At 41.0% G+C, this 25,706-nt stretch overlaps 3 non-coding genes across 3 annotated transcripts; all 3 read right to left on the minus strand.

Annotated features, from left to right (window-relative positions):
* Positions 1-13,700: 13,700 nt before the first annotated feature.
* Positions 13,701-13,773, minus strand: TRNAK-CUU. Its single transcript has one exon. It is a non-coding gene; the product is annotated as a tRNA-Lys (tRNA).
* Positions 13,774-16,668: 2,895 nt separating this feature from the next.
* On the minus strand, positions 16,669-16,742 carry TRNAI-AAU. The gene has a single exon. It is a non-coding gene; the product is annotated as a tRNA-Ile (tRNA).
* Positions 16,743-17,262: 520 nt separating this feature from the next.
* On the minus strand, positions 17,263-17,334 carry TRNAA-CGC. The gene has a single exon. It is a non-coding gene; the product is annotated as a tRNA-Ala (tRNA).
* Between the last annotated feature and the right edge of the window lie 8,372 nt (positions 17,335-25,706).

A 25,706-nucleotide genomic window follows, 5' to 3' on the forward strand; every position in this document is an offset into this window, starting at 1 on the left:
CTTTGTCTCTGTGTTCATTCCTCGTCCCTAGAAATGGGTCATGACACTCTACAATACCACTTCATTTAGACCTTCACCATTTTCTTCCGTAACTTCTGCCACCATCATCTATTATAATTGACTCCAATTGTACAGATTGGTCCCCTCAGTTCTGCTCTCCACACAAAGAGGAATCTGAGGTTCACAAGATTGGCACCATTAAAATAAGTTCCTCCTTCCTGCCACTCTCCCCACAAACCCTTTACTGTAAAAGAAAATAATTGGGTTCCCCTAAAATAAAAACTGATTCACAAGATGGAAAATGAATATTCATATTAGAAGTCTGATCTACCACCAGAACCATGCAGTGTAGGATAAATGTGATTTATGAAGTCTTGGAAGCATAAATCCTTGTCTATGATTGTGGATTGGGGTTCATACTTATGTGACTTTGTGTGTAACACTACACCCACCCTAGAAGACAAGATCCACTCCTTCCTTCGTTTCTCCAGTTTCACATTACAGAAGATTTAGAGACAGCGAAACAGGCCTTAAGGAACCTTTGAGGGACAGGGGAAAATGGCGGGAACAGACGGTAGATTTGGGGGCTTCTGAGGAGTGTGTGAGAAAACTTGCAGGTCAGGAATTACGTATGATTCTGCTATATGTAGCTAGAATTCTCTTCTATATGTTTATTTTCAAAACAAAATGTAACCCAATGTGAACACGGGAAGAAGCAGGAAAAGTTTTGGTTTCCTTTTTTTTTTCTCCTTCACAAACTAGTACTCTCAGATGGGGGTGGGAGATAAGTCTCCCAGTCCAGCCTGCCTCTCTCACTCCCAACCCCCAAGCGAAGTCCCGCAGCCAAGAGGAGGAAAAGACTGTCCGCAGTGCCGGTGTCCAGGGCCCAAGGGGCGGTGCCGGACGCCGAGGGCGCCGGTTGATGTGGGTATGGGTGTGGGAGGTCGGGGCTCATTGACTTGCTAACAGGAAGGCGGCTAGGGATTTGGCGACGCGAGTGGGGGAAAGGAGGGTCGATAAGCACACAAAGAAAAAGAAAGCTTCGCCAGACACTCCGCGCACCTCTGCGCAAAAGGCGTCCTTATCTCCCCGCCCACGTGGCCATGTGAGCTCCGGGCTGGGAGCTATTGGCCCTCTCTTCCATTTTCTCAGCTTCTTCACCCGCCTCCATCCGATACGCAGTCTTTCCCCGTGCGTTTAGTAGCGGAGTTGCTTCTCCGAATGGTCGAAATCGGAAGCTGGTGGCCAGCAACCCTACAATAAGTGCACTCCACGGGCTATTTCGGAAAACTAAGGAAACAAGGGCCCCAAGGAAGGTGCGGGGCAGGGCTAGCGCGCTTAGCGAAAGGAATCACCTGACGTGAGTATGATCACGTGTCAGCGAGGGCGTGACCCGTTTGGATGGCCGAGTGCGCAACCGCAGTTGCTGCATTAGCTGCTGAACTGCGCAGGTCTGGGCTAAAACTCGGCTGATAACACGAAGAGAAAATTCTGTAATGCGCGCTATGCATCCGTGTAATTATCAATCAAATAAGTGTCATTTTATTTTAAATGCAGCCCATGGTGGAAAGAAAGGTGCGATTAATTCACACACTTGCATTTATTCAGTAAATGCTTACTGTGCACCTGCTACGGGCTGGAGGAAGAGACCCTGTGTTCTTCACCAGCGCGTGGTCTCCTAAGGGTGAGGACTGCAGAGTGCCGACCTCCAAGCGTAGCGCAGTACGTGGTAATTGCTGCAGCAGCGCTGGATAACGCCAGGAGAACCCCAATTGGAGACTACTTGTGTCCTTCGGGAATAAGTGCAGAATCAATTTCGGTAGAATATGTTTTAATAGTAACTATACTGCAATACTTACTAAAAAGTAGATATGTGCTCAATTAATTGTATACATTGACACTTTTGAACACAATTTAAAAGTAAATAATGTCGGTAGTGGAAATTACAGCAACATGACAGGTTATGTAATAGTGTGTATGATGTAATGGAAAAAACACAGGCTTTGGATCTACTTAATCCACTTTTGAATCTGCCTCACTAGTAGTGTGACTTCTGTAAGTTCCTTGTGCCTAATACAAAATGAGCATGATGATAATGAAGAGAATACCGATCTTAAGGGGATCGTCGTGAATATCATATGGAATAGCATTTGTAAAGCAAAGTGCTTGGGGTGTGCTGTCTGCTCTCTCACTTCCCAGGCTCAAGCAGGAGAACCCACAAAGGGTGCTTTGAAATCAAGAATACACCATAGAAAGCATAGGAGTAATAACGTAATCCTTAAATCAACAGGTCCCAAACAATACCACAAAAAAACTAAATACACAGAATTTAGACTATGTAAAAGATCAGATTTGGGTGAGATTAATAAAGGAAAGCCTCCTAGATGGGGTGATACTCTTTAGGGAGGAATTTTGAGGGAAGTGATTGATCAAAATCACTTTTGACAAAAGTTAAGTAAAGACATTTTGAATAGATTCCAGAATTATGTATATGTGAACAAGATCTAAAAATTACTTGTTTTTTTAATTTTAATTTTTTACACTGGGCTCGGTAGTCAAATGAATGAAAACTTAAGTGATTTGAATTTTGAAACTAAAATTACTGAAAGGAAGCAATATGTACACAGCAGTCACCTTTATATTCACAAATATGTGTTGAGCACTTACTATTCTAAGTACTATACTAAGTGCTGGGAACACACAGAAATAAGACACTGTCCTCAAAAGCTGTCACAATTTAAATGCTCAAAGAATAAGTCATAAGTAAGTTACGGAGTTATAGGTTTACAGCTTTGAAAGTCTGATTCAGAATGCTTGGAATTTAGGTTTATGAGACCTCTCTGGTTGGTGATTTAGACCATACTATAATAAATGCGCATTCTGTTGATGTAAACATTTGTCTTTTAAAAAAAATCCTAGGACTCTGACCTGTAGACTCAACCTATTTATGGAAAGTAGAAATATGTACTGGGACACAGGCAGATATTGAAAATGATTAGACAAGGCAAAGCTAAATTAATCAAAGTTGCCAACAATTTCCCTGCTTTAAGTTTCTCTCCTTGTATGCTATATAGATTGATTGCAAGTATCTAACACAAGGACTGTCATAAGGTGGTTAAAAATATCAACAGATATCATTTCCAGAAGTTTTTTAGAGTAAAATTTTATCTTTTTTTCCCTTGAGTTGTTTTTTTAATTGATTCATAACTTCTCCCTCCTCCATGACTTTTGGTAAGGGTATTCTATACTAGAAGTGTAAGACTGAAAAAAAGGAAAAGCTGAAAGAGCTGTGAAAGTAAGAAAAGTAAATGGCAAAGTCCATAAAATTTTGCTAGACATTAGATAACTGTCAGGAAAAACTTAACATTTCTAAGTACCTGATATGTCTAGGCATTACATACATACCCTTCACTAACTGAGGTCATGGATTTTCTGTCCTGTTTTATTCAATTAGCCCTCGAGCACATAGCATAGTGCCCTGCTTGCCTGTGGCAGGGCCTTAATAAATGATAACTGTTGTGATTAATGCTTAATTAAGAAGATTTAATGAATAGAAGAATGATCTTAAGAGTTCTCAAAACGCTATATGAGGTAGTATTAATACTGTCAGAGATGTAACTTGTCCAAGATTTTATTGCTACTAAGAGAGTTGTAGGTCATGCTGACTTCAGATGTTGAGCCTTTTGTTATCTGTAAGAATTGGCTAGCCTGGAAGGGGCAGTCTCCCCAACCAAAAAGGTTTTTAAGGTATCAAAACATAATATGTAGAAAATAAAAAATAGAAACAATGCTACATAAGATATGCACATACTCAGAGCTGCATAAGACATGAAGACAGAAGCTCCTGAAGTATGTGCTTTATGTGAACTTACTTCATAAAGAACATATTGTTAACATGTTCAATGAAAGGATATACAGATGACTTCTAAAACATGAAAAGATGTTCCCCCTCACTCTTAGTAAAAGAAAAGTAAATTAAGCCAAGTGTGGTGGTGTATGCATGCCTGTAGTTCCAGCTACTTGGAAGGCTGAAGTAGGAGGATTGTTTGAACTTAGGAGTTTGAGTTCAGCCAGGCAACATGTCCAGACCCCATCTCTAAAAAAAAAAGACAGAGAAAAAGAAAAGTAAATTAAAACTATTCCGAGATACTTTCTTCTGTCAGACTGCCTGAATAAAATGAAGTTTCACAAAACTCTGTGTTATGACAACTTAATGTGAAAGTGTGAAGAAATAGATATTCTCAGACATTATTTATAGAAAAATAAATTGATATAGTTTTGTGGAGCATAATTTTGCAGTGTCTATCAAAAGTGCAAAAGCATATTCCCTTTGATCCAGCACTTCTAAGGATTTTTTTCTAACTGATCTGCTTAGACATGTACAAAATTACTTACAGGATGTCTTTCTTTGACACCGTATTTTAATAGCATGGATACCCTAAAGGCTAGCAGTGCAAAGTTGATGAAATAAATTATGGCATATGCTTACAATGGAATACCATATAGTTCTACAGAACAAGGAGGAGGCTCTATGTACTGATTTGGAAAAAAGTAACCCAAAGTAACCTGATGTTAACCAATCGGTTTTTTTTCTATTATTTCTATTTTCCTACCTTACAAAACCCACTCTTCTGCCATTGCCCAGTGGGAGCCCTCATTCTGTTTTATAGATTGGAGGCTGCCCCATTCATGAATTGTGAATAAAAGCCAATTAGATCTATGTCTAACTTTGTTGTTAATTTTGTCTTTTGACATGGCTGTCTCCTTTGAACACTTCAAGCAACTTAATAATTGTCCTAAAAGCCTTGTAACTATTTGAAAAAATAATACATAGGTGCTGAAAAAAATTGTTTTCTTTTTTTTTTTTTTTTTTTTTTGACAGAGTCTCACTCTGTTGTCCAGGCTAGAGTGCCATGGCGTCAGCCTAGCTCACAGCAACCTCAAACTCCTGGGCTCAAGCAATCCTCCTGCCTCAGCCTCCCGAGTAGCTGGGACTACAGGCACGTGCCACCATGCCTGGCTAAAAAATTGTTTTCTTTATTCTGAAGTAACTACAGTTAACAAGTAACAAGATGTGTGTTTGACATTGCATAACTTTGCACACCTTGGAATCAGATTGGATACCACCACCCTCATTTCATATTCCATATTAATTTTCGGACAATACTTTTTATCGTAGCAATCTCCAAAAAACCCAGTTTCACAAAGGTACGGCATCAAGAGGAATGTAGCACTATCTGATGTTGAAACTGTAAACTATCTGGACCTAGTCCCTGTGGTGTGAGACACATGTTGCTACGTTTCTCTTGAAATGGCACCCCAAGACATCCCCATGGCACCCCTGTGAATTCACTACAGCACCCAAGGGCATTTCGGTGCACATGGAAATCATGACATTAATGCATTTATAGAATTATTGAAGAATCATGTAGAGCAGTGCTGTCTAATAGACTTCTTGTCTTCTAAGTCTAATAGACTTCTTGCTATGATGGAAGTGATCAGTATCTATGCTGTCTGATATGGAAGCCACTGGCCACATGTGGATGTTGAGCACTTGAAATGTGGCTACTGTGACTGAGGAGCTGAATTTGTAGTCTTAATTTTGGTTAACTTGTAATTAAATAGCCACATGTGGCTAATAGCTGTGTATTGGACAGTATAGCTATAGAATTCTTCAATAGTCTACAATCAGCAATGTAGACTTCTCAATGACAGTGTCCAAGTCTATAGGACAGTGGAGCTATAAAACTTCTCAATGCTCTACAGTCTACCCAGCTTTATAAAGGGTTGATGAGGACCAGAGGGTTACAGTGACTTACAAAAGGAAGGGGCTAGAATTCTTGCTGGCCTGATTATTACAGCAATCACAATATTATAAACACACACAAAATCAAAACTGGGTATTATGCTCCTAGAATGTTGAGTGTTTTTTCCTCTTAAGGTGATTTTATAAAAGTATTATGAATTCAGGAATTTGCTTCTTAAACATACGGTAATTCAGCAGCCACTTCAGTCTCCCTGGTCTCTAAAATGTAAATCACTTTTCTTACATTAATTATAAATTAATTAATTGTCATTCCCTCATCTTAGGTGATTCTGATGTCATTCAAAGCATTCTAGAACAACCAATGATAATTAAAAAGTACAAGATCATTCTTTATTAATAAACCACTATTATTTATTTTTAAATAGTCTTGTGAACCTTTGTGGCATTAAAAGTGTCTTTATCCAGTTCTTCCAGCCTTTCCTGTTTATGATTACTATTTGCCTCTCATTATTAATAATTTACATTTGACAAGAAGCTTATTTTCCAAAATGTATTTTGCTAAATACTATTTCCTGGAGCATCAATAACAATGTTCCTTGAAATTTTAATCAATCTTCGGTTAAGGGGAAAAATAAAAAAAGAACATTGATTCCTTTCTCTTTCCTGGATGGACTCTAAGTAATGAAACATAAATTTCAGAACCTCAGGAGACACACGAGTCAAGAGTTTTTCCTTCATTTTATTTTCTGTCTATGACATAATTAAATATTAGTTAATATTTCCCATAGTACATCTCTCTGTGTTTTCAGCTTTCAGCTGGTGAGAGAACTCTGCCTTTTTCAGGTGTTGGTGCCCTCTGTTAGTTATCATACCCCCCACTCCTGCCAAATCTCATCAGTATTAAATAATTATATATTAACATATAGCACTTACTGTGTGCTGCCACTGCTCTAAGTCCTTTATACATATTTTTTCAATTAATTCTCACAACGATCCAATTAGGGAGTACTATTTTTAGTCACATTTTATTGTTGGAGAAATTGAGGCACAAATAGGTTAAGTGACTTGCCCAAATTCACATAACCAATAAATTACAGAGTCATTTTCAAACCCAGGTAAGCCCAGGCTCTTCCTGTGAATTATTAGCCAAATATTTGCCTTGCTTTAAACTCACCAATACACAAATTTTATACAAATTTCTTCTGATTTCTGAAGAAGTTCTTTAGATTAAAACAGAAGTAATAAATGAGAACATATTCTTAGTTGGTCTTGTCTCTAAAGCTCTTGACTAAATATTCTTCTGTTACACAACAATACAAGACAATGTTTTTCACGTTTCTCAGAAATTACAAAAAGGACACAATTATCACAGTTTTTAGTTGTGTCATGTGTTTTGGATAGGTTACTCTCTCTGAGGTGAAGTTCTTTTTTCTCCTTAATATTTTATTATGAAAATTTTTAAACTTACAAAAAAGGGTTAAAATAATACTGCAGTGAACAACATATATACTCCACCATCAACTGTTGCTAAAAATTTGCCATACCCACTTTAAATCAATCTCTTTCTCTTTCTTGTATGTGTGCACACACACGGTATGTACATTTCTGTTCCTGTATCATTTGAAAATAAGTGAAAGATATGATGACTTTACCCTTTAAACTCCTCCAGGTAAGGGCGTTCTACATATCACATTATTATTATCACCCCTAAAAAAAGTATCAGTCATTCCATTGTATCACCAGCTCATGGTCCAATTTCTGTAGTTATCCCAAGAATATCTTTATGTATTTATTTTTTAAACCAGAATTCAATATAAAGTCACCCATTAACATTTGGTTGTAATGCATTCATCCTCTTTTAATATTATAAGATTAACTTTTTGAAGGTCATTTATTTGTTTTATAGTTTTGTTCAATTTGTTCCTCTATTTTCTATAAATTAGAAGTTAGGTCTAGAAGCTTGATTAGATTCAAGTTAAAAGTTTTGGGGCAAGAAGACTTCATAGATGATGCTGATATTTCATGTTGCAACATTTTTGATGACCCAAATATTTTCAACTTCCATTTTAAATCACTTTTCATACAACATATTATTTAAAATCATATTCCCACACATGGCCAACTTTTTTTTGATACTATTTATCCACTCAAATCCTAGAATTATTTACAGAAGCATATAGTGATGGGCAATGCTTTGTCCATAATGAGATTCCGTGTGACAGACTTCAGTGAAAGTTAATTTAATCTTTAGGCTGAAACATTAAGGGATTGGGTTAATTTTACTTTGCTACATCACAATTTAGGCCATTTTCCCAGAGGGTTACACCCCAAAATCCAGTCACATGTATAGAAGATCTCTTGAACTATAATTTCTGAAGATGGCTGAGATCATTCACTGCATTTTTCTCTTTATTTCACATTGAGATAATACTATTCTGTGATTCTGGAGTGCATAGGCCATTGTCCTCTGGGGTGGCTGGCACAGGTAACCACTCTTGCGCAGAATACTTCCTGTTTCCTTTACCTGTGGCTCTGCCTCTGACAGCTTTCCAAGTCTACCCTGGAAACAGGATTAAGCCCCTGAATTTGAACCTCCTGGTTACTCTTCTCAACTACCAAGGCTGAAGTACACTTGCTGCACAAACTGCTATGGATCACCTTCCCTGAACAGGCTAAACTAAAAATCGTGCAAAGTTGTTTTTGTGTCTACCTGTGTTCTTTTTCCAGAAACTGATCTCCTATGTTTAAAACCATCTTTATGCTTGCATATTCTTGTAGGCAACCCCTCAAGTCACTGACCTCTGGCTTTTTTTATCCATCTTAGTACAGTTATAATCAGAGAGCCTCAAACTCTGCTGTCAGATGACCCGTCCTGATGAAAAGCCCCTGAAGGATTTTTTCTAAGTCAATTCAATAGCATTTACTAAACATGTTATATGCATAAAAAATGATGTTAAATATTTTTAAGGCAATGCAGCTAAATCATTCAACAAATATTCAACAAATATTCTTGCCTGCCATGTGCCAGGAAAGTTTCTCCTGAATTCCAAAATGTCACCATATGTTTTGGCTGTTTTTTTGCTTGTTTGTGATGTTTGCCTGCTGTGGACTGAATTGTTTATATGTTGAATCCTTTAACCCCTAGTGTAGCTGGCTGTATTTGAAGTAAGGAAGTAATTAAGGTTAGATGAGGTCAAAAGGGTGAAGCCCTGATCCAATAGGATCCTTAGGAGACAACAGAGAGCTCCCTTTCTCTCTTTACCATGTGAGGACACAGCAAGAAAACGTTTGTCTACAAGCCAGGAAGAGAGGCCTTACCAGAAACCAAAACAGCAGGCACGTTGATCTTGGACTTCCTAGCCTTTAGAACTGTGAGAAAATAAATTCCTGTTGTTTAAGCCACCCAGTCTATGGTATTTTGTAATGGCAGCTCCAGCAGATGAGCTATCCCCCTGTCCTGACCCTGCCCTGGACCCCCGAATGTCCTTCTTTACCTCCTTTAATCAAGGACTCCTTTGCAGTTTAAAGAATTTTTTTTTTCAAGGGAGTCAGGTTAGTTGGTGCTCTGGGCCAAAACTCAGGGACAGACTTGGACTTGGAGATGTTGCCACAAGTCCCAGGTTCAGAAATTCAGTTTTTAAATATGTCAACTAATTTTTAACAATATTAGCCAAGAGGCCTCAGGAATCAAAAAAAGCAGTCCATTCCAAGAAAATCATAAAAGATGTTTGTAAACCAGAAATCCAGTAAGTTCATTGATAATAAGACATGTGGTTTATTAAAATCACCAACACTTGTTTTATCTAGTATACCCTAGATAGTTCTTATGGTACTCAGGAAACTGAAACATTAAGCAGAGGTTGCTGGGTGAACAAAGGGAGCTCAGGTTTTGCAGTGAAACATAGGGCTTATTAATAGCCACAACATATGGCCTTTAAATCCTGGTGATTATCTTTCGAATAACTCTATAGTAAGTAAAAAACTCATATGAATTAAGTGTAGCACATTTGTTTCTTAGATTTAACTGGATAAACACTGGTAATTTTTAAACTATTCAATCATCACTATTTTTTCAATCAATTACTCCAAGCACCTCCATTTCCTAATGCCAGACAGTTAAAATCCAGCTAAGGATATTCACCCAGGAGGTAGATGGCAAGCTTTTTTGAAAGCAGGGATCATGTCATACTCATATTTTCATTTTAAATATCCAGCACAGAAAAGGGGCTTAATAACAATGTGTTCATCAATTGATTTGAAAGACACTTTGTCTCTTTTTAAAATAGAGTTGGGGCTGGGCGGGGTGGCTCACGCCTGTAATCCTAGCTCTCTGGGAGGCGGAGGCGGAGGCGGGCGGATCGTTTGAGCTCAGGAGTCAGGAACCAGCCTGAGCAAGAGCGAGACCCCGTCTCTACTAAAAATAGAAAGAAATTAATCGGACAACTAAAAATATATAGAAAAAAATTAGCCGGGCATGGTGGCACATGCCTGTAGTCCCAGCTACTCGGGAGGCTGAGGCAGGAGGATTGCTTGAGCCCAGGAGTTTGAGGTTGCTGTGAGCTAGGCTGACGCCACGGCACTCACTCCAGCCTGGGCAAAAGAGTGAGACTCTGTCTCAAAAAAAAAAAGATGGAGGACAGTCAAGTTTCAATGTACTCTTTAGTGAAGTTACTTCTGTGATCAAATTTATCCATTTTATGTTGACTCAGTTTCACTGCATATATACCAACAATATCTCCAAATTCTAGGGGGTCCCCCTAGTTTAAAACTTTTTAAAACGTATGATTCCCTTTGCCCATCTATAGGTGCTATTGATCTAAGTAGGTGAAATATGGAATAATTTTAAAACTGGATATTACATAGCACATGGTGCAAGTTGATATATTAATGAAAATATTCAGGTTCCCGGGTAAAGAAAAAAGAAGATTTGGATGGGAGAGGATGGAGAGTGGTAATGTGTCACCATGTTTCCAGTGTGCTCAGAGGTGGGCATTCTTTTAATGCAATATTGATATTCTGGGGCCCCTAGCAGGTTCAGTGGGATACAGATGTCTGTATCAGGTTTTCACAGTGACACAGCTATTGTTATCATCCAATCCCTTTTGTTCTGATTATACACTAAGCAACCTTTCATGTGAATTTGGTCTCTCCAACTTTTAGGGCAATTAAAAAAAGAAGGCACTTGGCCACTTAACACTTATTTCTTGGTATAAGTTTATAAAGTTGGCATTCTAACCTTAAAGTTATCCTTGATTATCCTTCACACTTCCATTCAAATCTATCTGGAAATCCCATTGACTCAGCTTTCCGGATAGACCCAGAAATTGGATCACTTCTCACCTTGCTTGCTACCACTCTGATCTGACTCTACATCTTTTGTCACCAGGAACCTCTTAAGTGGGTCTCCTTGTTTCTATCACTGTCCTCTTCGTCTGTTCTCAACACAGCAGCCAGAGGTATCCTTTTAAAAGGTAAGTCAGATTCCGCTACTCTTCTGCTCACAACCTTCACAGAATTCCCATCTCACTCAGTTAAATTTGAGGTCCTTACAAAGCCTATAAGGCATCCTTTTGACCTCCTCTCCCTGTTCTTCCTTCTCAAACATACTGCTCTGGCCACACTACCCCAGCTGTTCCTATATTATACCAACATGCTCCTGCCTGATCCCCTGGGCTTAGAAACTCTTCTTGAGGCTGGACGCAGTGGCTCACGCCTGAAATCCTAGCTGGCACTTTGAGAGGCTGAGGTGGGAGGATCATACCCCATCTCTGCAAAAAATAGAAAAATTAGCCATGTGCAGTGGAGCATGCCTGTAGTCCCAGCTACTTGGGAGGCTTGAGCCCATGAATGAGCTCAGGCTGTAATGAGCTATGGTGAGATGCCACTGAACTCCAACCAGGGAGACACAGTAAGACAAGAAAGAAAGGGAAGAAAGGGAGGGAGGGAGGGAGGAAGGAAAGAAGGAAGGAAGAAAGAGGGAAGGGAAGGGAAAGAAGGAAAAGAAGGGAAAGAGAGAAACAGAAAGAGAAAAGAAAAGAAAAAGGAACTTTTCTCGAAAATAACTCTGTGGCTTTTCTTTGCCGAAATGTTACCTCCATGAGGCCTAACTCCACTACCCTATTTACTCAGTACTGCAATGTGTGTCCCACCCATTCCTAGCACTTCTAGTCACATGCTAACATGTCCTATGTAGTGTACTTTTATATTTATTACTTATTGTCTGCCTCCCTCCCTCCATAGACTGTGAGGGGCAGAATCTTGGTTTTGTTCACTGATAAATCCCAAACACCTAAAACAATGCCTAACACCTAGAGGTCCTCAATAAACATGTGGAATGAATGAACAGATAAATATGTTTAATGTAAATATGTAAATATGATTCAGAAGCTCATCCCTCTGGAGTTTCCTTGAACAAGGAAGAAGAAGAGAGAATGGCAAGAAAACATATAATATCAAAGTTCTCAACCCAAACAGCTAATAACATACCTAGAAACATGATGTTGATTTCCTATGGAATTCTAGACTGACTAGGCAGCCAACTTGCTATATCTACCATAAAATAGAAAAAAACATTAAAAGCAGTGGTTTCTGAACCTTTGGAAATTCACATTTAGTAAGTCTGAGATAGGGCCCAGGAATATAAACTTTTAGAAGTTCCTCAGGTGATTCACATGTACAGCCAGACTTGGATACCTGAGCTGGAGCACTTCCTTTGTATTATTCTGAGGCTTAAAGAGAAGAGCAGAACAACATTAAAGAGGTGAGAGGGAGGTATGTGGTTAATTGGGCTTCTAAAATCAATGAAGATGTGTATGGTATGCTTTCTCTACTTATGGTCATGGGTGTTTTGGCGATAAACATACCAATGGACTTAGAAAGATTCGAAGAAATGATTAAGGAAGACATGTATGGTGGAATTTTCACAGAGGGACAGAACAATCTCTCATTAAAAGTCTTGGTCAATTTGAGAAAGGGACTGATTTTCAGGTCGCTTAAATAATAGCAAAATTCACTGTTTTCTGGGATAATATTGCCACGATTAATGGCTGATTTGACCTACTTCACAGCCAGCATGGATTTGCATGAGTACATAGTAGGAACGAAGTGAACAAACATCGGTGGCTGGAAAGGGCAGGTTGTTTCTAGAGGGTAAAAAGTTTAGAGGACATCAGGGTAGAAATGCAGTTTGAACTCTGAAAAACAGGCCTAAAATCTTTGGGCTTTATTTTGTAGGGAATTGCAACCTGTTGTAGGGTGGTTGGTTCTTTGCCGTATGAGGAAGGGAAGAAAGGTAGGAGGTCTATTGTGCAGTTCAATATGGGTGATAAAGAACTGAAAGGGTGTATGTGGCAATAGTAAAGAAAACTCATCTCCTGTTATTCTATAGCCACATTTGTTTGGGCCAGAAAGTAGAGTGACCGTTCTCAAAGCTCTCCATGTCTCTGCCCATCAAACTCTTCCCTTTGTTTGGATTGTCTTCTCTGCCTGCAGACTTTACCTTTTCTAACATCTCTGCATTCTTCTTCCCGCATCTTAAACATTTTTTGGTGGGATTTGTGTTCCAGAATCACCGGAGGAACTTGTTAAATATACAAAGCTCATGTTCTACCACAGACCTACAGAACCAATGTTAACAGGAGTCACTGGTTTTACAAAATCTCTAATAGGATAGAGAAGTGCATGCCCGCCAGGGAGCGCTGAGAGTAAGTTCTGCGAGAGTTACAGAGGGGGCTGGAATAGCTCAATGAGTCAGTTTAAACCGTAGCTGCTCACGGTGATTCTAGGATACCATATTTCAAGAGTAATCTAGTCTGAAAATGCTTCTTTCTTAACAGCAATGAGAAGCCTTGTTTGGAAGATTATTGGGCAGAAAAAGTATGCAAAGAGAAAATTGACATCAAAGTATTGAAAGATAAATAACTGAAAGCCTGGACGCCCAACGTGGGGCTCGAACCCACGACCCTGAGATTAAGAGTCTCATGCTCTACCGACTGAGCTAGCCGGGCGACTGGAAAGTTTTGTTCCCTAATTTATTATGAGAATACATAATATTTTTTGTAAGGCTAGAGACATTTTACATGTTATCTGATTGTTCATTGAGTTTTACAGATAAGATGACGTGAAACTCAATGAATGTAAATATTACCTGAAATCATTAACATGCATTCCATTCACTTTGTGTACATCTGCCCTCTTTTCCCCATTTTAACCAACTTGGATTGATAGATCACAAAATGTTTATAAGACCTAAGATTTGGAGTCTTTGGATTCTTATAAGTGACCCCAACGCGGGCACTCCTAAAGCTCCAGACCCGGTTACATGGCTCCAAGCATAGTCCCAAAGAGCCCAGGTCCTCGAGCCCAGACACTATCCTAGGGCCTCTCTGTGGCCCATTGAGGCGTTCCTCTCCTGTTCCCATCACCAGTCAACTAACTCTTGCTCCTTCTGCCACGCTACTGTGGATGTGGCCTTGAAGAAAATGTCTGCGGTGTTCGCCTTCCTTTTCTATTTGTTGTCCTTCTTCATAATCAATGCACACACAAGAAGGGAAGAGAGTTGCAATTATATTTTAGTATAAAGTATCTGACAACCACTAGAATATAGGATCCAGTGATTTTTGTATGTTTTGTTTACTGCCGACCGCAAAAGTGGATGGGACACAATAAAGTAATATTAAACAAATATCTGCTTAATGAGTCTACCAACGGTACGCTCCCGGAGAAGAGAAAAAATGCTGCTTCCCAGTAAGACAGCAGAACCCTGATCTGCATGACGAGGGAGTAACTCGATGTTGTACTAACAAAGACAACCACGGAGGAAAATTGAAATAACTCATATAAAGCTTCCTAACACCTTGACTCTATAGTTCAGTGCTTGATTTTTTTCATTTAAATTCATCGTTTGATGTGATGAATGAATGAAAGATGACATTGAATTAAGATGTGATCATTGTCCTCCACATTTCCTATGACCACAACTGTGGAGTCAGAACTTCTAGAAGATAAACATTTGCGCTTTTTTTTTTTTTGAAATGTTATAGACATATTTTTAAAAACTATTTCCTGAACTTAATATGGTATTTAAAAGTCCCAGGCATGTTATTATACTTCCACTAACTACATATAGAATTGTTTGACATGTTTCCAAACTTTATCACAGATTGTACCTAACAGAATAATTTCTCTGTAGATTACTCAGAGGCATGTCTCCTAGCTCCATCATTAATTGGCTATATATCCTCATACTAAGTCTTAACCTGTCTGGATTGTGGTTTCCTTTAATAACATGATAATTCAATTATATGCATGAATAACAGTCACTTTAGAGCAGATGGAAAATTGAAGAAAAGTCAAAATCAGAAAATACGTGCCTTTATTGAAGTAAGTACACAGCGCCCAGGCCCCACCGCCAACCATGATACGGATCTCTTAGTCATTTATTGGGATCAAGTGCATATCACGGTCCCACGAGGCAGAGTAGTTTTACTTCGTGGCAGCTGAACAACTTCTGGTCACGCTTTGAGTTATGGTGATGAAAGGAACTAGGAAGTGACAGAAAATGAGCAAGAAAACCTGGGCTCTTTCGGGATTTGAACCCTGGACCTCTCACAGCCTGAGGGAGAATCACACCCCTAGACCAACGAGCCACCGTGAGCGCGTTTTTTCTTTGAGATATAATAAATATTGATTCAATCTCTCTTTTTAAACTGTTTCACGTGAAGATGTATACAAGTATAATTGTCATGACCTTTATTTATTTATTTTTTTAATATCAGGTCAACGTGGCTCTCAGAATTTCCCCGGATTTTCCCTGAATCCAACCCTAAGAACTGTATAAAGGCTCGTTTCTCAAAGGGCGCTTGACTGTCCTTTGTAAAAGAAACAACTGTGGCGTTTGTTAAAAATGCAGAAATCTAGTATCTTTCTCCCATCTACTGAGTCAAAGTCCCTGAAGGTGAGGCCCAATAAGCTGTACTTTTGACAAACTCCCAAACTCATGGGTGTAAGCCTGGGACTAACCCGGGCGTTCGCTTGCTGGTTCCAAAACTCCACATTGGAGCTCGTGACTTGATCTCACCATTTTCCACGGAAAATTGTGCAACAGGTGAAAATTCACCCGACACGATACAAAGCTGTGAGGTCGTGAAAAAATAGAGGGAACTGGATGTACAAGGAACAGGGCGGAATATATAACCCGGGTGCTGAAATTTGATGTTGGTGGAAGATGTGGCTGATTCAAGAGGCTTAACAACAGTAAACAGGCTGAGCAGAGGGATTCCTGCCGTCGGCCAACCTGGACCAACGGGTTGTCGACAGAGGGTAAAGTAGATTCTGGGAAAGGGCTTAGTGTTTTCTTTTTTTTTTTTATTTCAGCATATTATGGGGGTACAGATGTTTAGGTTATGTATGCTGCCGGGCTTAGTGTTTTCTTACTTGAGAAATTTACAAAGAAAATGTTTCTGTCTGGATGGAATTCCTGCCTTGATGTATAATGTTCTCTTCAAGTAGGAATTCTCGTCTGGGCAATCAGAGATAATAACAGTGCTTTCATCACACTCGCTCCGCATTTCAGTAACTGAAGACTCATCTATTCAGACTATTTTGAGGGCAGTGTTTGGCTACTTAATAAATTGGTGACACTGTTTTTCCTTGTAATGAATTTAAATCTAACTCCTAAGGTGTCCCAGTTTTTCTCCTCTAGAGCAAACTTTTTGAGCGCTAGGATTTAGGATTAGGCCTCTGCATTTCCCTAGGACAGTTTGGACTTTTGGCACAGTATTAGTTGTGGAGGTTTAGAAGTCTGTCCTGTAACTACTGTCTTCGGACTATTTGTTTCTCTTTCTTTTTGGAAAAGTTACGAAGTTTAATCAGAATGACAGGGGAAAAAGAGAGACTAGAACTGGCCCGTACGGGGATCGAACCCGCGACCTTGGCGTTATTAGCACCACGCTCTAACCAACTGAGCTAACCGGCCGCCTGCGTCAAAGTGGCTTTCAGAAACCATAACAAGAATGTGTTCCATGTCTTGGAGTTGATTGCTGGAAAAAGGTGTGCCGACCAAGCAAATTCGCCCACACTGAGCTGAGCTTTATTCTTTCCCCACATTTCTGCCATTTTTTTTTGTTCTCTGACCCATGGGACTAACAATAGCCCGTCCCCCCCTTTCCGTATTCTCAAGCCAAGATTATTTGTGCCTCAAGAGCAGTCCATATACCACAAATAGACACTCATTAATAGGTTCCAGGCAGTTTTCCAGGTTGCTCCTCTTTTAGCATCTCTCCTTTGGGCGTGTTTTTCTATGTTCCCAATTACAATAGTTTCAGCTAAGAGAAACCTCAAAATACCTCAAAGCAATCTTGTTTCCCTTGCTACATAGATAGTTCTATTCACAGTGGCTAATGGAACGCCATAGGAAATTGATGAAGTGGAGGATACAAAGTATTTTGATTTGACATTTTAAAAACATGAATTGCATGAATGTTGATAAAACGAGCTGGAGATGCCGGGGATCGAACCCGGGGCCTCATACATGCGAAGCATGCGCTCTACCACTGAGCTACATCCCCAACCCCACGGCACAGTTCTTTGTAGCTCCTCCCAGTTCTTTGAAACAGAGTTGTTTTTTTTGTTTTGTTTCGTTTTGTTTTGTTTTTGCCCCCTGAAATTCTGAAGTTTGCAGAATGCTAAGGCTAAATTCTCATTTATTTAGCCAACAAAATCCTGAAACGGCTATTGAGACTGCACTCGTCGTCTTTCAAAGTAGAAAAAATCTTCCAGCCATCGGACGCTTGCCAAATACTTAACCTAGGGATACAACTAACTGCCTGGAAATCTGACAGGGAAAAGGAGAGTGGGACTCTTCTTTAAAAACTTCTTTATTTCCCTTTTCTCAAAGAAACCAAACACTGAAAACCAAGGCAGCTGAAACCAAGCACTAGTAAATCAAACAGCTCTCTCTGTCCTTTGTTTCACATTCAACTGCCCAAAGTATGTCGCTGAAAAGGTGATTTAATTGCTACTCCCTTAAGTGCACCAGCGGCAAATCAGATTACATTCGAAGCGTTTTAACTGGGCCCAAATGTTGAATATTTGAGATATTTATCTGAAGGTGAGCATTCTGTTAGTTTTTAACTGGACTGAATTTTATATAGTATAGTATTTCTCTGTAAGTTGTGTATGGATAATATAGTATTTACCTATACATATATTGCGTTTATCTCCTATATAAAGATAGAATTTGGGGAGATGTTAGAATTAATGTAATATGGTTAGTCCTTGGTCTTGAAGCAGACCCTCGTTGTGGCTGAGTTTCTATGCTAATAATTAACTTATTAACAAGCGTTTTCTGAATGACAAGCTCCTTATTGGAATCGCAGCTGAAACGTCTAAAATTATGTTCTAGTTCAGGTGTATAGATAAACAAACCAAAGTTAATATGGTTTGGGTGTTTCCTGCAAATCTGCTCAGTTGGTAGAGGCTTCGCCTTTTAATCTGAGGACCCAGGTTTCAAGTCCCTGTTTAAATGTCACAGTATTTTTTTCCATTCCTTCATTTTTGTACCAGTAAATACACTTGTTCCCTTTATCTGCAGGGGATAAGTTCCAAGACCCCAAGTGGAAACCGGAAACCTCTGATAGTGCCAAACCCTGTATATGTTATGCTTTTTGGATCTGATAACCAAGATGGCTACTAAGTGACTACAGTGACTGACATCTATAGCGTGGATACGCTGGACAAAAGAATGACTTACATTCTGGGGTGACGGAGTGAGTTCATCGCACTGCTTAACACAGCACACGATTTAAAACTTATGAATTGTTTATTTCTGGGGAATTTTCCATTTAATATTTTCAGACTGCAGCTGGGGTTAACTGAGACTGCAAAAGCAAAACCATGGATAAGTGGGGACTACTGTAGTAAGAGAGAAGAAGGTAAGCGCAAGTCACAGGCTGATTTTCCTAAATAAATGAGGGAGTCCTGAGCAGGGCATAGGTCTCATAAGCAAAGGGGGTTTGGGGGCACATGATATCCATTCCTCAACAAGAGCTCCAGGGGACTGGTCAACTTTTGGAAATTAAAATAGGCAATCAGGAAGAGATGAACTAACTCCTACCTTTCCCTAAGCACAAGGTCTATGTTACCCAAAACCTGTGCCCCCAACAGAGTACACAGAAAGTACCACTCTTATTAGAACATTTACTGAGAGTAATCAATATTCTCAATGAAGAGAATCGATATTCTCAACAAGGAATGAACCATTTGGGGAGAGTGAATTTTCCTCCCTGGAAATGCTGGGAAGTATTTTCTGTCTAAATGTGTTTTTAGCAATGGTAGGAGCGGCTGGAGGCACAGGGCCAACTTGACACCTGAAGATGGGGCTTGGATGGGGAGCAGGCTCCCTGTGGGGCAGGGATGGGTAATCTTCCTAAGGCAATAGCTGGTACTTTATTTCCACACCTTTCTGGGGCTGTCTGTCCTTGTTTCTGATCCATCTAATGTTTATAAGAAAAGTCTGGCCAGCAAAGGCACCTTTTTGCCTGCAAGACTTGGTGTGTGTCACTTCTGTAAAGTCATTGAAGGTATGGTCCTGGTAGGGCTCTCTGCCTGTACCTGCAGTTCTGTCTTGTGATGACATAAGTTCTGATGAGGACATAGGGGCTCTTTGGGGCCAGTGATATCTCTTTTATGCCTATGCCCCCATTTCTTCTCTAGGAACTTCCCACTGTGTGTCATAATTTTCCACGGTTCAGTAGTCTCAGTAAAGGCAGCTCTACTTTTACCTAGGCCTCTGTTCTGCACAGATAATGATAGGGTACTACCCTTTCCCAGAGAAATTTCTTACCCTTTGCCTTTTATTCCAGGTTAAGGAAGGCATTGCCAAAAGCAATTCATTGGTTTTCTGAAATGATTTTCAGAAGGATGTTGTCCCTTCAGTGACAGGGTTGGGAAAGATTTGCTCCCAAGCATCTCCTCTAATGTCTTGAGTGGGGTAGTTCTTTCTCCTGAGTTGGGATGTCCCCAACCCTGCCCTCCCTCCACCAGTATCTCCTGTTTGGGGTTCCAAAGGGCTCACTCTCTCTGTAGCTTGTGAGGAATTCTCTTTCTGGCACTTCCATAAGACATGTTTAGGGCCACAGGGGTCCTGCCACTGCTCCATGCTGATCCTTCTGTCCTCCAAGTGGACATGCAGCACCTGGGGATCTATCAGGTTCCCACTGGAGATGCCCTGGGCATGAGTCAGTGAGGCCTCGGAAGTCAGGTTATCTGAGGCAAGGGATGTGTCAGTGGGACGGCTCTGAGCTTGGCTGCACTCTTCCTCCAATTTAAACTTTAATTCACCCAACATCTGATTTTTAAGGCTTGATGATTTAGGATCTTGGGGAGCTGATAATGTTGGTGGGGAATTTTCAATGGTCAGAGAAGTTTCTACTTTACTGGTATGCACATTTTATCACTGGGGAGCTGCTCTACTCCCCAGTTGTCAAGTTGTTACTAGATTGTGATTGAAGGGCACAGAGCTCCTCTGCCTTGAATATCTCCCTGGACATGCTGGGAGTAGAAAGATATTCTGAATTCTTCATCCATTTTCCCTGAAGCCTTTCTACTCTATCTCTAGAGCTCATTTTCTCCTCTGTTAGCTCATGTCCAGCCCCCATTTGTCTTGTGGGCAGCTTTGCGCTGCATCTATCAGCTAGTACAGCCTATTTCTGACTCGGTTTGTCTATGCTGCTGCGAGGTGGGGGCAGAAAAGTTTGTCTTCCATCCTCAATTGCCTGGGCGTTCTCTGTAAGCTCATGGTTTGTATCAGAGGTTGATCGTCTTAGGGTTCTTGTCTTCCTTTTCCCACAGGTGAGGAGGCAGGGAGGGGATGATCCAGGCTGGAAACTGAATTTGTTGTTCCCACCATTTCTTCATGAAAAACTTTAGAGCTTCTTGTAGGGGGCTTGGAGATCCCGTCATTGGAATTTGTTGTTCCCACCTTTTCTTTTAGGCTATGTACCTGATACTTCTTTACATCCTTCTTAAGTGGAAGCATTTCTGAGCATCGCCCTTGGAAAATTTCTGATTGGCTCAGTCCAAAATTCTCTAGATCTTTCCTGCTCTGAACTTTGAACAAAGAAATCCATGAGATTCTATGTTGACACTTGGACTCAGGTGTCTCAGGAATTTCTCTCTGACAATTTAGCAGACACAGAGACTCATGGAGGCAGTGGGGCAGGCCCCACCGGTGTTGGATGAGCCTCTTCTGAAGGTGGTGCTCTATTTTCTTCCAAAGCTCACTGCTGACAGAAAAATCTCTAGGAAGGATAAAGATTGGAACATAGACCTTGGAGGACTGGCTGACCAATGTAAGGTTGGGAACTGGAGGACAAAAATCTTCCTGAGATTTCTCGATCACAGAGGATAAACCCCGCATCATTTCCTGTTCTTTCTGCAACACATCCCATTCCAGGTGGTGAATTTCAGACACTGTGCCTCATTCTGCGGTTTATGAAAACACACCCCACAGATCCTAATCTGGGATAGAGGACCAGATGATAGGATTGGGAGTGGGGATTGAAATTGGGCCAGAGACTGGACCTGAGTGAGGGCAGGGTTTGGGGCAAGGACAGAGATCAGGGATGGTTAAGTACTAGGGATTCTTTAGCTATGAAGGTATTTGAGATTCTATTGAAGAACACAAATGTTGAGAAACAGTCACATGTGACAAGGACACTAGAGTGCAGGGACTTGCTGTGCTGAGATAGGATATGCCAGAAGAGCTGGATATATTTTTGCTCTAAAGCATTCTCAAAGGTCTTAGAATATAGACCTGCTGATGCACATGCAGCTCCTCTGTTTTTCCTTTGCTGGTTTAAAATGGAAGGGAAACTGCTGAGCCCTGCTGATTGGCAATTGATGCTTACCAGTTTCCTAAAGAATTGAGCTGGTAGTCTGTCCTAAGTTGCTTTGGAGAAGATCCCATTTTCTTTTCCTTTTCCTTCAACATCAGGAAATTATCCCTCTTTTTAACTTGTCTCTCCAAGAGTGCCAGAACATCAGCATTAGGCAGGGAGAGGTAGCCAGATACTACAAGGTTGGCTGCAGGGTCTCCCACAAAAGAGGCATCAGAAGAGTGGAGAGCAAGAAACTCTTGCTTGAAATCACGTTGTGCCAAGTTGAAGGGGAACAAGTCCTTGGCATGAGGCTGCCACCAGGAAAATTCTGAAATTGCAAGGCTTGGAGGATCAATGCCTCTGATTGTTGGGATGTAAGTGGACAATTAGCGCTATCTGGAGAGATCTCCAGAACAGGCTTCAATAAGATGGAAATAGGTTTAGATTGAGTCACAGCTAAAGTGCCATCTGGCAGTGGTGAAGCAGACAGGGTTGGCGGTGCATGATGATGAGCATGGGAATCAATGGGACCCATTGCCTGGGATAAATGTGGTAAGGGGTCAATATCTTGGGAAAGGCTGGGGTCAAATAAAAAGGTGGTGTTCAGAGAAAAAGTGGCCTCTGGTCTGAGAACTGGATCTGCTCCCTGAGTGCGATGTGGCAGGAGAGGGGGAAAGGCAAGCAGCTGGTGCAGAGAATGTTCCACTGGGAATCTGGAATCCAAGGGAGGAACAGGCTCTGGTGGCAGAGTCACCCAGTGGTGAGGGTGAAAGTAAGTCAGGTAAGGGGGTCATCAGACTATGTGAGAGAACAGAGGGTGAAAGTGGAGAAGGCTTAGGCAGAGAGGCTGGTATTAGGTCTCCTGTAGCAGCATTCCCAACATTTTTGGCACCAGGGACTGGTTTCATGGAAGACAATTTTTCCATAGACTGGGGATGGGGGTGGTGGTGTTGTGGGCAGGGGGGTGTAGTGCGAAGCTCAGGTGGTGATCCATAGCCCATTTCCTAACAGGTCACGGACTAGTTAATGGGCTGCGGCCCAGGGGTTGGGGACTGCAGTCCTGAGGGCTTGCTGAGAGCACAGAGGATGGACTGAGTGATGACTCTGTCACAGAAATTGTAGAAGCACAAAGGGATACAGAGAGAGCATCATCTTCCAGGGACTCCCAGGACACCAGTGGCTTGGCTTCAGCAGTTATATTACGCACCTCAAAGAGGGGATCTGAACATAACTGTTGACAAAAGTGGATGGTTTCACAATGTTGGCCCAGGGGCTGCAGAAGACAGGAGGTAAACGCCACAGCCAGGACCAGAACAAGGAAAGGGGAGCCTGCTAGCCTAGCAGAGATGGGGCTACCTGAAGCCTGCTACCCCCTCACCTTGCCCTCACCCACGACTTCACAATACACTCTATAGCCTTTCCCCAAGGTCTTCACTCACATACCTGTTCCTATGGTTACTCCCTCCCATGACTATGGCAGGGTGCACTGAATCCCTAAAATGCATAGGACATGCTTTAAAAAGGGACCAGGAAAGAAGGGGAAAGATATATCACTTTTTCAGAACAGAAAGCAGTTTCCTTCTCTGCTCTGCTTCTCTCTGGCAAATTCTCCAACCTGGGAAACCAGGAGAGTAGGTTATATGTAAGTAAGGTAGAAGCATAGTGATCACACAGGAGTCCCTTTATGGGAGACCCTTAGGATGTTAAATTCTGATCAGCAGACAAGGTCAATCAGCAGACAAGATCAAATGGCCAAAAATAATATTAACAAAGATCACATGTGTATGTGGTTTCATTTATAAAGTACTTTCACATACATTATCTCACATGCTGCTCAAAAGCACCATGTGAAGCACAGGCATCATGGTTAACTCAAAGGGGAATGTGAGCACCCAGGAAGTCAAAGCACTTATACAAAGTCAAGAGACAGAAGTTCTGCCTCCAAGCCAATCGGTAGTCCTTCCTCGTCCTCTCACATGGCCACTTCTTGGGTAATACCCACTGTCCAGGTCCATCACTGCTTCATGCCCACAGATGGGCAGAGCAGGGACTCTGAGAAGTGTCTCAGGCCCAATTGCCTTCCTGTGAGCCCTCCTGTGAGGGCTCTGCTTTTCCACAGTGGCTGCATCTAGCAACTGGCAGCCTCAGAGATCATGGACCTGGGACCTCATGGAAGGAACAGGAAGGCTCCCCCTTGGAGAAACTTGCCTTTCAATGTTCCACCTTTCCTTCTCCTCTTGGCTCTGCCTTCATACTGAGAACAAAAAGAAAAGAATAAGAGTCTGGGACTCACTTCTCTCACTCCTCTAAGAAGTTCAGACATTCATTATCCAAGAATTACGTGATTCTCCACTTTAATTAACAGAAATGTGTTCCTTTTATACATTTTTAAAAGTGATAAACTATTTCCAATTTTTCCTTCTTTGAAAAACTCAAAGGAGGATTTTGTCTGTGAAGTACCAACTTGATGTTCTCAGAAGTCCTCTGCTCAAGTAGGATCAGAAGCCAACAGTTACATCTGCTCCCTCAGAGGACCCTGTATCCTAGGGACAGAGCTTGGAGGCTCTCAACATTGCTCTCCTAATCAGCCTAAGAAGAAGGAAGGCTTGGTTGAGTGACACCTGACATGGGAAAGTGACAATTGAGCGTCAGGAGAGATGGTTCTCCTTCAGAGAACCCACACTTTCTAAATATGCCAATCCAGAACCACAAAATCACTGTGTTTGAGGTTTCATCCTGGAACCCGTCACCACACCCAGATAGGTAGCCTATGAACCTAAGGTGGAAACTTTCGTCTTTCTGAGCTCCTAGCCCTGCCCAACCTCTGCCCCTAAAAGAGTGATGTTCTATCACTCTCTAAGCCAACCAAACTCATTTAGAAACAAGGGAATAGGAATGGGACCCAACAACAAAGAACCTTTCTCAGGTGTTCATTACCTTTTGGATGTCTTTATTTTTCCAGAGGGTTAGTAAAAATGATTTCAGCAGCAGCCAACAGAGGTATAAAAAGAAGAACCCCAAACCATTCTGAAAGGTGAATTTGGGTTCAGTATCAAAGAAAGCTGAGCAGAAGCTCAGCCATGGCTCAGTATGGTTGGTCAGAAAACACAGGGTATCCTCCATTGTCTGAATAGCAGGGCTACCTGAAGCAACTAAGAGCTGAATGTGCCTGCGCTTGGTTAGTCCCAGGCCTGCATCACAGAGCACAGGCGAGTCACAAAGGGGTTCTGAGGGTGGGGGAGGGGACAACAGGAGGAGAGTGTGGCCACAGCTCCTCCCCCACCCCCCACCAACCCAGCAGATCCATCTGCCCCTCCTGGGCCCTCTAGGTTCCTCTGCCCACCACTGCCATCCCATTTTGCAACTTCACCATTTCTTCACATCATATATTTGCCTCAGTGAAATTTTCTGTTTCATCTGTAACCCAGATATTACCTGAGTCCCTTGTTATTTTGTGGAGCCCTTAACTTGGACCTTGAAAGTCTGAAATACTACCTAGAATTTCTACTTGTGCCCAGATATTTATACTCTCAGGATCATACATATCCTCAAATCCATATCATCTACAGAATGTTTTTGCCTTACACTAACCCAGATATAAAACCTAAAGTTCTTTTACACTTATTTTGTTTTCTGAATGTTGAATGGCAATTTTTTTGTTTTAAAGTCAGCCTTTATTGTTTTCGATCAGAGGGGTTGACTCAAATAATTAAAACTCATAATTCATTATTCAACATCCATAAAGCTAAAATAAGTTTAAAATAAATGTATATAATTAAAACCTCAAGTGATTTTGGGGGCAAATTTATAGCACTTATTTTTCTGAAGTTAATGAAGCTTAAGCTGTACAAACACTTTTAGGACATGCTCTATACACATGCACGTACGCACACATGCACACACTTCTTTTGACAAATAAGTCCAATATTTTCAAATTCAGAAATCAACAGTTTCCTCTTTTTATTTTAATCTTTCATTCATTATATTGACCACACTTTTTCTAACACTACCTAAAATACAGATAGTGCCAACCCTCTATATCAATTTTGTAACAGGTATGT

Source organism: Propithecus coquereli, unplaced genomic scaffold, assembly GCF_000956105.1.
Source record: "Propithecus coquereli isolate 6110/MARCELLA unplaced genomic scaffold, Pcoq_1.0 Scaffold131, whole genome shotgun sequence".
In the NCBI taxonomy this organism is placed as follows: domain Eukaryota; kingdom Metazoa; phylum Chordata; class Mammalia; order Primates; family Indriidae; genus Propithecus; species Propithecus coquereli.